The 12,085-nt window shown below is 50.4% G+C and overlaps 3 non-coding genes across 3 annotated transcripts; all 3 read left to right on the top strand.

The window, feature by feature from the left end:
• The first annotated feature begins 1,574 nt into the window (after nucleotides 1–1,574).
• Nucleotides 1,575–1,715, top strand: LOC138496342 (U4 spliceosomal RNA). The gene has a single exon (XR_011277862.1). It is a non-coding gene; the product is annotated as a U4 spliceosomal RNA (small nuclear RNA).
• Nucleotides 1,716–5,223: 3,508 nt separating this feature from the next.
• Nucleotides 5,224–5,363, top strand: LOC138496776 (U4 spliceosomal RNA). The gene has a single exon (XR_011278257.1). It is a non-coding gene; the product is annotated as a U4 spliceosomal RNA (small nuclear RNA).
• A 3,508-nt stretch (nucleotides 5,364–8,871) lies between these two features.
• Nucleotides 8,872–9,012, top strand: LOC138496341 (U4 spliceosomal RNA). Its single transcript, XR_011277861.1, has one exon. It is a non-coding gene; the product is annotated as a U4 spliceosomal RNA (small nuclear RNA).
• Nucleotides 9,013–12,085: the final 3,073 nt, after the last annotated feature.

Below are 12,085 nucleotides of genomic sequence, written 5' to 3'. Positions count from 1 at the left end.
ATTGAGCTCGAGAACAGACTGTCTGCATCAAATCACATATATCTTCCCTCTGAAAGGGGGTGGCCCTGCAGCGGTTGCCTACTTTAAACAGTTGTTCCACACATGACATTCAATGGCCTTCATACAGAGGGGTGGGAGCTAGCTTCAAGCTGACACATTACATATGAAAAAGGTGTTGGGGTTTCCTGCCCTGTGTTAGTTCTGTGAACAGGCCTCTTGGCAGGCCTGCTTCACTTAACTCTCATCAGTATGCGCTGCCATCAGAGAGAACCTAACAATAGGCAGGGCATATCGATGGAGCCTTTGCTATTTTAAGTAGGCTGACCAGGGCCGGAGGAAGGCGTTGCCTTCCCCCTTCAGGGATGCTTTGATGTACCCATGGCTGTCACATTGCAGCTAAATGTGACAGGAGGACCGCACCGGTAGACTGTGTCCCCCAGAGTGCACTTGACTATGTGTTTGTTGTGCAGTGTCCATTGGGAAATGTGTGCGGAATAGCCCCACACATTTCCAGGAGGTTTACCTACCAACATTCCATTTCTTTTTTAAAAGTATCAAACCAGCCCAGGCGGAGCGCACACTCCCCGTGCGGATGGTCTAATTCCTCACTCTTGGTCAGGTTCTTCAATTCCTACCAGTCAAGTGGTCTCTTCTGTCTGTGTCTGCACTTCATTTGCACAGCAAACAGGCATGTCTTTCCCATGGCAACAGTGTCTTCTCCAAGCTGCACACACAGACAGCCGTTTCTCAGGCTAAATGTTCTCTTCTGACCTCAGTGGCAGAGCCACACTAAGCAGATGGCTCTGCAAAGGCCCAGGGGCTACAGCAAAAAGCCTGAACAGGGCAAGGCCGCTTCATTTTTGGCAGTGGAGTGGAAGTAGAATTGCAGGGTCCGCCCTATGAGACAGGGTACAAGACGTGAATTACATAGGACCTTTTCACTTTTCCCAGAGTCCCCTGCAAAATCGGGTCTATTTTCAAGGACAAGTGCAATTATCACAAACAGGTAGGTATGTGATGGCATGGAAATGTATCGAAATTGTAATGGTTTGGTCAACAGTTGGAACGCTCAGAGACAAATTGATTCACTTCTTGTCAATGTCCTGGCTGCACTGCAGAAACAGCTGGTCGTCCTGGTGGAGCATCACTTCACCTGTCCCCAAAGGAGCCCATTTCTCGATGCTGTCCTCGCTCCTGTGCAATCCTCCAATGGCTCTTTGCATTCTCAAGCCTCTCCCATGTTGCCTTGGCAGCGGCCTGCCCAATAATCTCTAAGGAGGGCGGGGTCACTTGCCAACAGGCCACCGATCATGCTAAGGGAAAGAGCGCACAGGTAGCAGCCTGCTCATTTGCATGTTTACTCCCAGAATCCTATGCATACCTTGCTACTATATTTGCTGTCAGTTTGGTGAGCGCAAGATGATACAGGTGTTCACCTCAACAAATCTCGGCACTGGAATCCAGGCGGTTTTATGAGTTTGACAAAGGATGCTCAGGATGGAGCTTGCTGGGATCAGTGCAAGTTAAATGGGAATCCATTCCCGGGGCGCACGGGCCTCTGGGTCAGGTGCTTTAGCTTTGCGCAGTGGCAGTATCGTAGCTCATGAGGTTTAACCGAGGCGCGATTATTGCTTATTGAAAACTTTACCCAATACCCCGCCATGACAGCTTGAAATATAGCTGGAATTGGTAATTTTTGACAGTCTCTACGGAGGCTGAACCGATTTGTTTGAAAAGGAGACAATGACGCTTTTACTCCACTGGAGAAGACCTAGCAAGAGGGGTGTGTTTTTCGGAACCCATCCCTTCTATTCTTTGTTCTCTCGTGGCCTACCCTCAACAAAGGGGTTTACTTCCAGAAGCTAGCGCATTCGTAAACTCCAAGCGGCGCAGCGAAGTCTATGGAACCGTGACCATGCAGCAGGTGCATTAAGCGCCTCAGTTGTCTCGCTGCCTTCCTGATCTCACGACATGAAAACCATGAGCTTTCAGAACCTAGCAGACAGTGACCTGTCTGCCTTCGATCCTCTTTGCCACATCTGCTCTTGCGAAAGTCATCAGATTGTTGGATGGTTACTCAGGGAGGTCTGGCTGCCACTGAAGCCAACCGCAGCAGAGGGGTCGCTTTACCTTTGGCCTTCGCTCACCATCTCAGTCTTCCCAAGAGAGGCAAAAGGGCATTTCTGTCCCCATGCATTCTATAGACACATATTCACGTGGAGTCAACAACCCGACCTCTCTTGGTGTGACGAATCAACTTCCGGGGCACTAGTGGTCCAGGGAGGAATATCGCTTTCTAGACCATCAATCAGTCCCACACCTCTAGTACACCGGAAGGGGTCCGAACAGTGGACGGAACGTCAGGCTGGTTAGTTGCAACAGAGCGAAAAAACAATTGTGACCCACTGATAAAAGGGACTGTCCAGTCAAGGTTGTATACAAATATCTACTTTAGTATTAATACAACAGACAGTTCTAACACACTACAAAATACAACCCACCCTATAAAGGAAAACAGGGGACAGACAGTTTCACAAAGGAGAGGGATGCACTCTGGATACTGACAGGAGTGCAGTCGGTAAAGCAATCAGTCTGAACTGTTCAAGGTTATTTGGTTGCAGCAGCAAGGGAGCAAGAGGTCGTAAATGTCACTAAGGGCCTTCGGAGAAGGACCAGGGGGACAGAACCACAATGTAACTGGTGTTTGAGATGATCTTGGTACTCGACAGCATCGAGTGGCTTCCAGCATGCTTTGTAGCTCCGGCAACAGAGTTCAAGAGGGACGACAGATGCGGATATCAGTTGGCAGGCAGTTTGGTAAGCGAGGCTGGGTGGACGGCTGCAGGCTGCCCTACCCGGCGGCTCGGGGTGAAGAATCGTTGTCTGTGTGCTGGTTGGTGGATCTGGAACGCTGGTCGAGGGTTCTCAGACGGCTTTAGTGACTGCAGCGTGAGAACAGCCACAGTGGTGCAGCCGGTCGCAGTTTGAGAGCTCGACTGCTTCGAAAAAGTCCTTAAAAGATGGACGCTGGTTGATGCTTGTTGTGGCACTCCTCCGAGCTTCTTCTCAATGCTTGGGTCGACGTTTAAGGCGGCCGACCCAAAGCTGAGAAGAGTGTTTGCCGGCAACGGCCTTGTCCTTTGTTCAGAGACTCTCTGGCACTTCCCACCTAGGAAGCTTGCTGGCTTAACCTAGCAGGGCACGCTGTGTGCTGGCTGGGTACCGGTTCTGGTGCTGCTTGATGGATCCTCTGAGTCGGGTATCTCCCTCTGTTCCCTGGGAGATGTTTTGGGAGGTATTTTGCTTCCCTCTTGGAAATCCTGGACTTCCTTCACTGGCGGAAGCCGTGAGGCAGACTGTACCATCACCGAGGGTCCGAATGAGTCCTTCTTCGCACTCCTTTTGAAGTCGTCGGATGATCTGCTTAGTGAGGGGCTCAGCCCTCTTTTAAAGCCAAATGGGCCCCAGTGATTGGAGCATGCTAAGCCTACCTTAAAGACCCAATCCTGGGTCCCCACCACCAATCTTCTGTCATGCGTAAGGTCATGACCAGAGTGCTTTGCAACAGGAAAGGTAAGGGGTGACAACATGTACTACTAAGCCGCACCCATCTTCCTGTCTCCTGTGGATCAAAGTGGCTCTCTGGTTAATTGAGCTCGAGAACAGACTGTCTGCATCAAATCACATATATCTTCCCTCTGAAAGGGGGTGGCCCTGCAGCGGTTGCCTACTGTAAACAGTTGTTCCACACATGACATTCAATGGCCTTCATACAGAGGGGTGGGAGCTAGCTTCAAGCTGACACATTGCATATGAAAAAGGTGTTGGGGTTTCCTGCCCTGTGTTAGTTCTGTGAACAGGCCTCTTGGCAGGCCTGCTTCACTTAACTCTCATCAGTATGCGCTGCCATCAGAGAGAACCTAACAATAGGCAGGGCATATCGATGGAGCCTTTGCTATTTTAAGTAGGCTGACCAGGGCCGGAGGAAGGCGTTGCCTTCCCCCTTCAGAGATGCTTTGATGTACCCATGGCTGTCACATTGCAGCTAAATGTGACAGGAGGACCGCACCGGTAGACTGTGTCCCCCAGAGTGCACTTGACTATGTGTTTGTTGTGCAGTGTCCATTGGGAAATGTGTGCGGAATAGCCCCACACATTTCCAGGAGGTTTACCTACCAACATTCCATTTCTTTTTTAAAAGTATCAAACCAGCCCAGGCGGAGCGCACACTCCCCGTGCGGATGGTCTAATTCCTCACTCTTGGTCAGGTTCTTCAATTCCTACCAGTCAAGTGGTCTCTTCTGTCTGTGTCTGCACTTCATTTGCACAGCAAACAGGCATGTCTTTCCCATGGCAACAGTGTCTTCTCCAAGCTGCACACACAGACAGCCGTTTCTCAGGCTAAATGTTCTCTTCTGACCTCAGTGGCAGAGCCACACTAAGCAGATGGCTCTGCAAAGGCCCAGGGGCTACAGCAAAAAGCCTGAACAGGGCAAGGCCGCTTCATTTTTGGCAGTGGAGTGGAAGTAGAATTGCAGGGTCCGCCCTATGAGACAGGGTACAAGACGTGAATTACATAGGACCTTTTCACTTTTCCCAGAGTCCCCTGCAAAATCGGGTCTATTTTCAAGGACAAGTGCAATTATCACAAACAGGTAGGTATGTGATGGCATGGAAATGTATCGAAATTGTAATGGTTTGGTCAACAGTTGGAACGCTCAGAGACAAATTGATTCACTTCTTGTCAATGTCCTGGCTGCACTGCAGAAACAGCTGGTCGTCCTGGTGGAGCATCACTTCACCTGTCCCCAAAGGAGCCCATTTCTCGATGCTGTCCTCGCTCCTGTGCAATCCTCCAATGGCTCTTTGCATTCTCAAGCCTCTCCCATGTTGCCTTGGCAGCGGCCTGCCCAATAATCTCTCAGGAGGGCGGGGTCACTTGCCAACAGGCCACCGATCATGCTAAGGGAAAGAGCGCACAGGTAGCAGCCTGCTCATTTGCATGTTTACTCCCAGAATCCTATGCATACCTTGCTACTATATTTGCTGTCAGTTTGGTGAGCGCAAGATGATACAGGTGTTCACCTCAACAAATCTCGGCACTGGAATCCAGGCGGTTTTATGAGTTTGACAAAGGATGCTCAGGATGGAGCTTGCTGGGATCAGTGCAAGTTAAATGGGAATACATTCCCGGGGCGCACGGGCCTCTGGGTCAGGTGCTTTAGCTTTGCGCAGTGGCAGTATCGTAGCTCATGAGGTTTAACCGAGGCGCGATTATTGCTTATTGAAAACTTTACCCAATACCCCGCCATGACAGCTTGAAATATAGCTGGAATTGGTAATTTTGACAGTCTCTACGGAGGCTGAACCGATTTGTTTGAAAAGGAGACAATGACGCTTTTACTCCACTGGAGAAGACCTAGCAAGAGGGGTGTGTTTTTCGGAACCCATCTCTTCTATTCTTTGTTCTCTCGTGGCCTACCCTCAACAAAGGGGTTTACTTCCAGAAGCTAGCGCATTCGTAAACTCCAAGCAGCGCAGCGAAGTCTATGGAACCGTGACCATGCAGCAGGTGCATTAAGCGCCTCAGTTGTCTCGCTGCCTTCCTGATCTCACGACATGAAAACCATGAGCTTTCAGAACCTAGCAGACAGTGACCTGTCTGCCTTCGATCCTCTTTGCCACATCTGCTCTTGCGAAAGTCATCAGATTGTTGGATGGTTACTCAGGGAGGTCTGGCTGCCACTGAAGCCAACCGCAGCAGAGGGGTCGCTTTACCTTTGGCCTTCGCTCACCATCTCAGTCTTCCCAAGAGAGGCAAAAGGGCATTTCTGTCCCCATGCATTCTATAGACACATATTCACGTGGAGTCAACAACCCGACCTCTCTTGGTGTGACGAATCAACTTCCGGGGCACTAGTGGTCCAGGGAGGAATATCGCTTTCTAGACCATCAATCAGTCCCACACCTCTAGTACACCGGAAGGGGTCCGAACAGTGGACGGAACGTCAGGCTGGTTAGTTGCAACAGAGCGAAAAAACAATTGTGACCCACTGATAAAAGGGACTGTCCAGTCAAGGTTGTATACAAATATCTACTTTAGTATTAATACAACAGACAGTTCTAACACACTACAAAATACAACCCACCCTATAAAGGAAAACAGGGGACAGACAGTTTCACAAAGGAGAGGGATGCACTCTGGATACTGACAGGAGTGCAGTCGGTAAAGCAATCAGTCTGAACTGTTCAAGGTTATTTGGTTGCAGCAGCAAGGGAGCAAGAGGTCGTAAATGTCACTAAGGGCCTTCGGAGAAGGACCAGGGGGACAGAACCACAATGTAACTGGTGTTTGAGATGATCTTGGTACTCGACAGCATCGAGTGGCTTCCAGCATGCTTTGTAGCTCCGGCGACAGAGTTCAAGAGGGACGACAGATGCGGATATCAGTTGGCAGGCAGTTTGGTAAGCGAGGCTGGGCGGACGGCTGCAGGCTGCCCTACCCGGCGGCTCGGGGTGAAGAATCGTTGTCTGTGTGCTGGTTGGTGGATCTGGAACGCTGGTCGAGGGTTCTCAGACGGCTTTAGTGACTGCAGCGTGAGAACAGCCACAGTGGTGCAGCCGGTCGCAGTTTGAGAGCTCGACTGCTTCGAAAAAGTCCTTAAAAGATGGACGCTGGTTGATGCTTGTTGTGGCACTCCTCTGAGCTTCTTCTCAATGCTTGGGTCGACGTTTAAGGCGGCCGACCCAAAGCTGAGAAGAGTGTTTGCCGGCAACGGCCTTGTCCTTTGTTCAGAGACTCTCTGGCACTTCCCACCTAGGAAGCTTGCTGGCTTAACCTAGCAGGGCACGCTGTGTGCTGGCTGGGTACCAGTTCTGGTGCTGCTTGATGGATCCTCTGAGTCGGGTATCTCCCTCTGTTCCCTGGGAGATGTTTTGGGAGGTATTTTGCTTCCCTCTTGGAAATCTTGGACTTCCTTCACTGGCGGAAGCCGTGAGGCAGACTGTACCATCACCGAGGGTCCGAATGAGTCCTTCTTCGTACTCCTTTTGAAGTCGTCGGATGATCTGCTTAGTGAGGGGCTCAGCCCTCTTTTAAAGCCAAATGGGCCCCAGTGATTGGAGCATGCTAAGCCTACCTTAAAGACCCAATCCTGGGTCCCCACCACCAATCTTCTGTCATGCGTAAGGTCATGACCAGAGTGCTTTGCAACAGGAAAGGTAAGGGGTGACAACATGTACTACTAAGCCGCACCCATCTTCCTGTCTCCTGTGGATCAAAGTGGCTCTCTGGTTAATTGAGCTCGAGAACAGACTGTCTGCATCAAATCACATATATCTTCCCTCTGAAAGGGGGTGGCCCTGCAGCGGTTGCCTACTGTAAACAGTTGTTCCACACATGACATTCAATGGCCTTCATACAGAGGGGTGGGAGCTAGCTTCAAGCTGACACATTGCATATGAAAAAGGTGTTGGGGTTTCCTGCCCTGTGTTAGTTCTGTGAACAGGCCTCTTGGCAGGCCTGCTTCACTTAACTCTCATCAGTATGCGCTGCCATCAGAGAGAACCTAACAATAGGCAGGGCATATCGATGGAGCCTTTGCTATTTTAAGTAGGCTGACCAGGGCCGGAGGAAGGCGTTGCCTTCCCCCTTCAGAGATGCTTTGATGTACCCATGGCTGTCACATTGCAGCTAAATGTGACAGGAGGACCGCACCGGTAGACTGTGTCCCCCAGAGTGCACTTGACTATGTGTTTGTTGTGCAGTGTCCATTGGGAAATGTGTGCGGAATAGCCCCACACATTTCCAGGAGGTTTACCTACCAACATTCCATTTCTTTTTTAAAAGTATCAAACCAGCCCAGGCGGAGCGCACACTCCCCGTGCGGATGGTCTAATTCCTCACTCTTGGTCAGGTTCTTCAATTCCTACCAGTCAAGTGGTCTCTTCTGTCTGTGTCTGCACTTCATTTGCACAGCAAAAAGGCATGTCTTTCCCATGGCAACAGTGTCTTCTCCAAGCTGCACACACAGACAGCCGTTTCTCAGGCTAAATGTTCTCTTCTGACCTCAGTGGCAGAGCCACACTAAGCAGATGGCTCTGCAAAGGCCCAGGGGCTACAGCAAAAAGCCTGAACAGGGCAAGGCCGCTTCATTTTTGGCAGTGGAGTGGAAGTAGAATTGCAGGGTCTGCCCTATGAGACAGGGTACAAGACGTGAATTACATAGGACCTTTTCACTTTTCCCAGAGTCCCCTGCAAAATCGGGTCTATTTTCAAGGACAAGTGCAATTATCACAAACAGGTAGGTATGTGATGGCATGGAAATGTATCGAAATTGTAATGGTTTGGTCAACAGTTGGAACGCTCAGAGACAAATTGATTCACTTCTTGTCAATGTCCTGGCTGCACTGCAGAAACAGCTGGTCGTCCTGGTGGAGCATCACTTCACCTGTCCCCAAAGGAGCCCATTTCTCGATGCTGTCCTCGCTCCTGTGCAATCCTCCAATGGCTCTTTGCATTCTCAAGCCTCTCCCATGTTGCCTTGGCAGCGGCCTGCCCAATAATCTCTCAGGAGGGCGGGGTCACTTGCCAACAGGCCGCCGATCATGCTAAGGGAAAGAGCGCACAGGTAGCAGCCTGCTCATTTGCATGTTTACTCCCAGAATCCTATGCATACCTTGCTACTATATTTGCTGTCAGTTTGGTGAGCGCAAGATGATACAGGTGTTCACCTCAACAAATCTCGGCACTGGAATCCAGGCGGTTTTATGAGTTTGACAAAGGATCCTCAGGATGGAGCTTGCTGGGATCAGTGCAAGTTAAATGGGAATCCATTCCCGGGGCGCACGGGCCTCTGGGTCAGGTGCTTTAGCTTTGCGCAGTGGCAGTATCGTAGCTCATGAGGTTTAACCGAGGCGCGATTATTGCTTATTGAAAACTTTACCCAATACCCCGCCATGACAGCTTGAAATATAGCTGGAATTGGTAATTTTTGACAGTCTCTACGGAGGCTGAACCGATTTGTTTGAAAAGGAGACAATGACGCTTTTACTCCACTGGAGAAGACCTATCAAGAGGGGTGTGTTTTTCGGAACCCATCCCTTCTATTCTTTGTTCTCTCGTGGCCTACCCTCAACAAAGGGGTTTACTTCCAGAAGCTAGCGCATTCGTAAACTCCAAGCGGCGCAGCGAAGTCTATGGAACCGTGACCATGCAGCAGGTGCATTAAGCGCCTCAGTTGTCTCGCTGCCTTCCTGATCTCACGACATGAAAACCATGAGCTTTCAGAACCTAGCAGACAGTGACCTGTCTGCCTTCGATCCTCTTTGCCACATCTGCTCTTGCGAAAGTCATCAGATTGTTGGATGGTTACTCAGGGAGGTCTGGCTGCCACTGAAGCCAACCGCAGCAGAGGGGTCGCTTTACCTTTGGCCTTCGCTCACCATCTCAGTCTTCCCAAGAGAGGCAAAAGGGCATTTCTGTCCCCATGCATTCTATAGACACATATTCACGTGGAGTCAACAACCCGACCTCTCTTGGTGTGACGAATCAACTTCGGGGGCACTAGTGGTCCAGGGAGGAATATCGCTTTCTAGACCATCAATCAGTCCCACACCTCTAGTACACCGGAAGGGGTCCGAACAGTGGACGGAACGTCAGGCTGGTTAGTTGCAACAGAGCGAAAAACAATTGTGACCCACTGATAAAAGGGACTGTCCAGTCAAGGTTGTATACAAATATCTACTTTAGTATTAATACAACAGACAGTTCTAACACACTACAAAATACAACCCACCCTATAAAGGAAAACAGGGGACAGACAGTTTCACAAAGGAGAGGGATGCACTCTGGATACTGACAGGAGTGCAGTCGGTAAAGCAATCAGTCTGAACTGTTCAAGGTTATTTGGTTGCAGCAGCAAGGGAGCAAGAGGTCGTAAATGTCACTAAGGGCCTTCGGAGAAGGACCAGGGGGACAGAACCACAATGTAACTGGTGTTTGAGATGATCTTGGTACTCGACAGCATCGAGTGGCTTCCAGCATGCTTTGTAGCTCCGGCGACAGAGTTCAAGAGTGACGACAGATGCGGATATCAGTTGGCAGGCAGTTTGGTAAGCGAGGCTGGGCGGACGGCTGCAGGCTGCCCTACCCGGCGGCTCGGGGTGAAGAATCGTTGTCTGTGTGCTGGTTGGTGGATCTGGAACGCTGGTCGAGGGTTCTCAGACGGCTTTAGTGACTGCAGCGTGAGAACAGCCACAGTGGTGCAGCCGGTCGCAGTTTGAGAGCTCGACTGCTTCGAAAAAGTCCTTAAAAGATGGACGCTGGTTGATGCTTGTTGTGGCACTCCTCCGAGCTTCTTCTCAATGCTTGGGTCGACGTTTAAGGCGGCCGACCCAAAGCTGAGAAGAGTGTTTGCCGGCAACGGCCTTGTCCTTTGTTCAGAGACTCTCTGGCACTTCCCACCTAGGAAGCTTGCTGGCTTAACCTAGCAGGGCACGCTGTGTGCTGGCTGGGTACCGGTTCTGGTGCTGCTTGATGGATCCTCTGAGTCGGGTATCTCCCTCTGTTCCCTGGGAGATGTTTTGGGAGGTATTTTGCTTCCCTCTTGGAAATCCTGGACTTCCTTCACTGGCGGAAGCCGTGAGGCAGACTGTACCATCACCGAGGGTCCGAATGAGTCCTTCTTCGTACTCCTTTTGAAGTCGTCGGATGATCTGCTTAGTGAGGGGCTCAGCCCTCTTTTAAAGCCAAATGGGCCCCAGTGATTGGAGCATGCTAAGCCTACCTTAAAGACCCAATCCTGGGTCCCCACCACCAATCTTCTGTCATGCGTAAGGTCATGACCAGAGTGCTTTGCAACAGGAAAGGTAAGGGGTGACAACATGTACTACTAAGCCGCACCCATCTTCCTGTCTCCTGTGGATCAAAGTGGCTCTCTGGTTAATTGAGCTCAAGAACAGACTGTCTGCATCAAATCACATATATCTTCCCTCTGAAAGGGGGTGGCCCTGCAGCGGTTGCCTACTGTAAACAGTTGTTCCACACATGACATTCAATGGCCTTCATACAGAGGGGTGGGAGCTAGCTTCAAGCTGACACATTGCATATGAAAAAGGTGTTGGGGTTTCCTGCCCTGTGTTAGTTCTGTGAACAGGCCTCTTGGCAGGCCTGCTTCACTTAACTCTCATCAGTATGCGCTGCCATCAGAGAGAACCTAACAATAGGCAGGGCATATCGATGGAGCCTTTGCTATTTTAAGTAGGCTGACCAGGGCCGGAGGAAGGCGTTGCCTTCCCCCTTCAGAGATGCTTTGATGTACCCATGGCTGTCACATTGCAGCTAAATGTGACAGGAGGACCGCACCGGTAGACTGTGTCCCCCAGAGTGCACTTGACTATGTGTTTGTTGTGCAGTGTCCATTGGGAAATGTGTGCGGAATAGCCCCACACATTTCCAGGAGGTTTACCTACCAACATTCCATTTCTTTTTTAAAAGTATCAAACCAGCCCAGGCGGAGCGCACACTCCCCGTGCGGATGGTCTAATTCCTCACTCTTGGTCAGGTTCTTCAATTCCTACCAGTCAAGTGGTCTCTTCTGTCTGTGTCTGCACTTCATTTGCACAGCAAACAGGCATGTCTTTCCCATGGCAACAGTGTCTTCTCCAAGCTGCACACACAGACAGCCGTTTCTCAGGCTAAATGTTCTCTTCTGACCTCAGTGGCAGAGCCACACTAAGCAGATGGCTCTGCAAAGGCCCAGGGGCTACAGCAAAAAGCCTGAACAGGGCAAGGCCGCTTCATTTTTGGCAGTGGAGTGGAAGTAGAATTGCAGGGTCCGCCCTATGAGACAGGGTACAAGACGTGAATTACATAGGACCTTTTCACTTTTCCCAGAGTCCCCTGCAAAATCGGGTCTATTTTCAAGGACAAGTGCAATTATCACAAACAGGTAGGTATGTGATGGCATGGAAATGTATCGAAATTGTAATGGTTTGGTCAACAGTTGGAACGCTCAGAGACAAATTGATTCACTTCTTGTCAATGTCCTGGCTGCACTGCAGAAACAGCTGGTCGTCCTGGTGG

Source organism: Ambystoma mexicanum, chromosome 10 (genome assembly GCF_040938575.1).
Source record: "Ambystoma mexicanum isolate Mex_15411 chromosome 10, UKY_AmexF1_1, whole genome shotgun sequence".
NCBI classification, from domain to species: domain Eukaryota; kingdom Metazoa; phylum Chordata; class Amphibia; order Caudata; family Ambystomatidae; genus Ambystoma; species Ambystoma mexicanum.
Note: the sequence above shows the minus strand (reverse complement) of the source record. Positions and strands in the feature narration are given on the sequence as shown.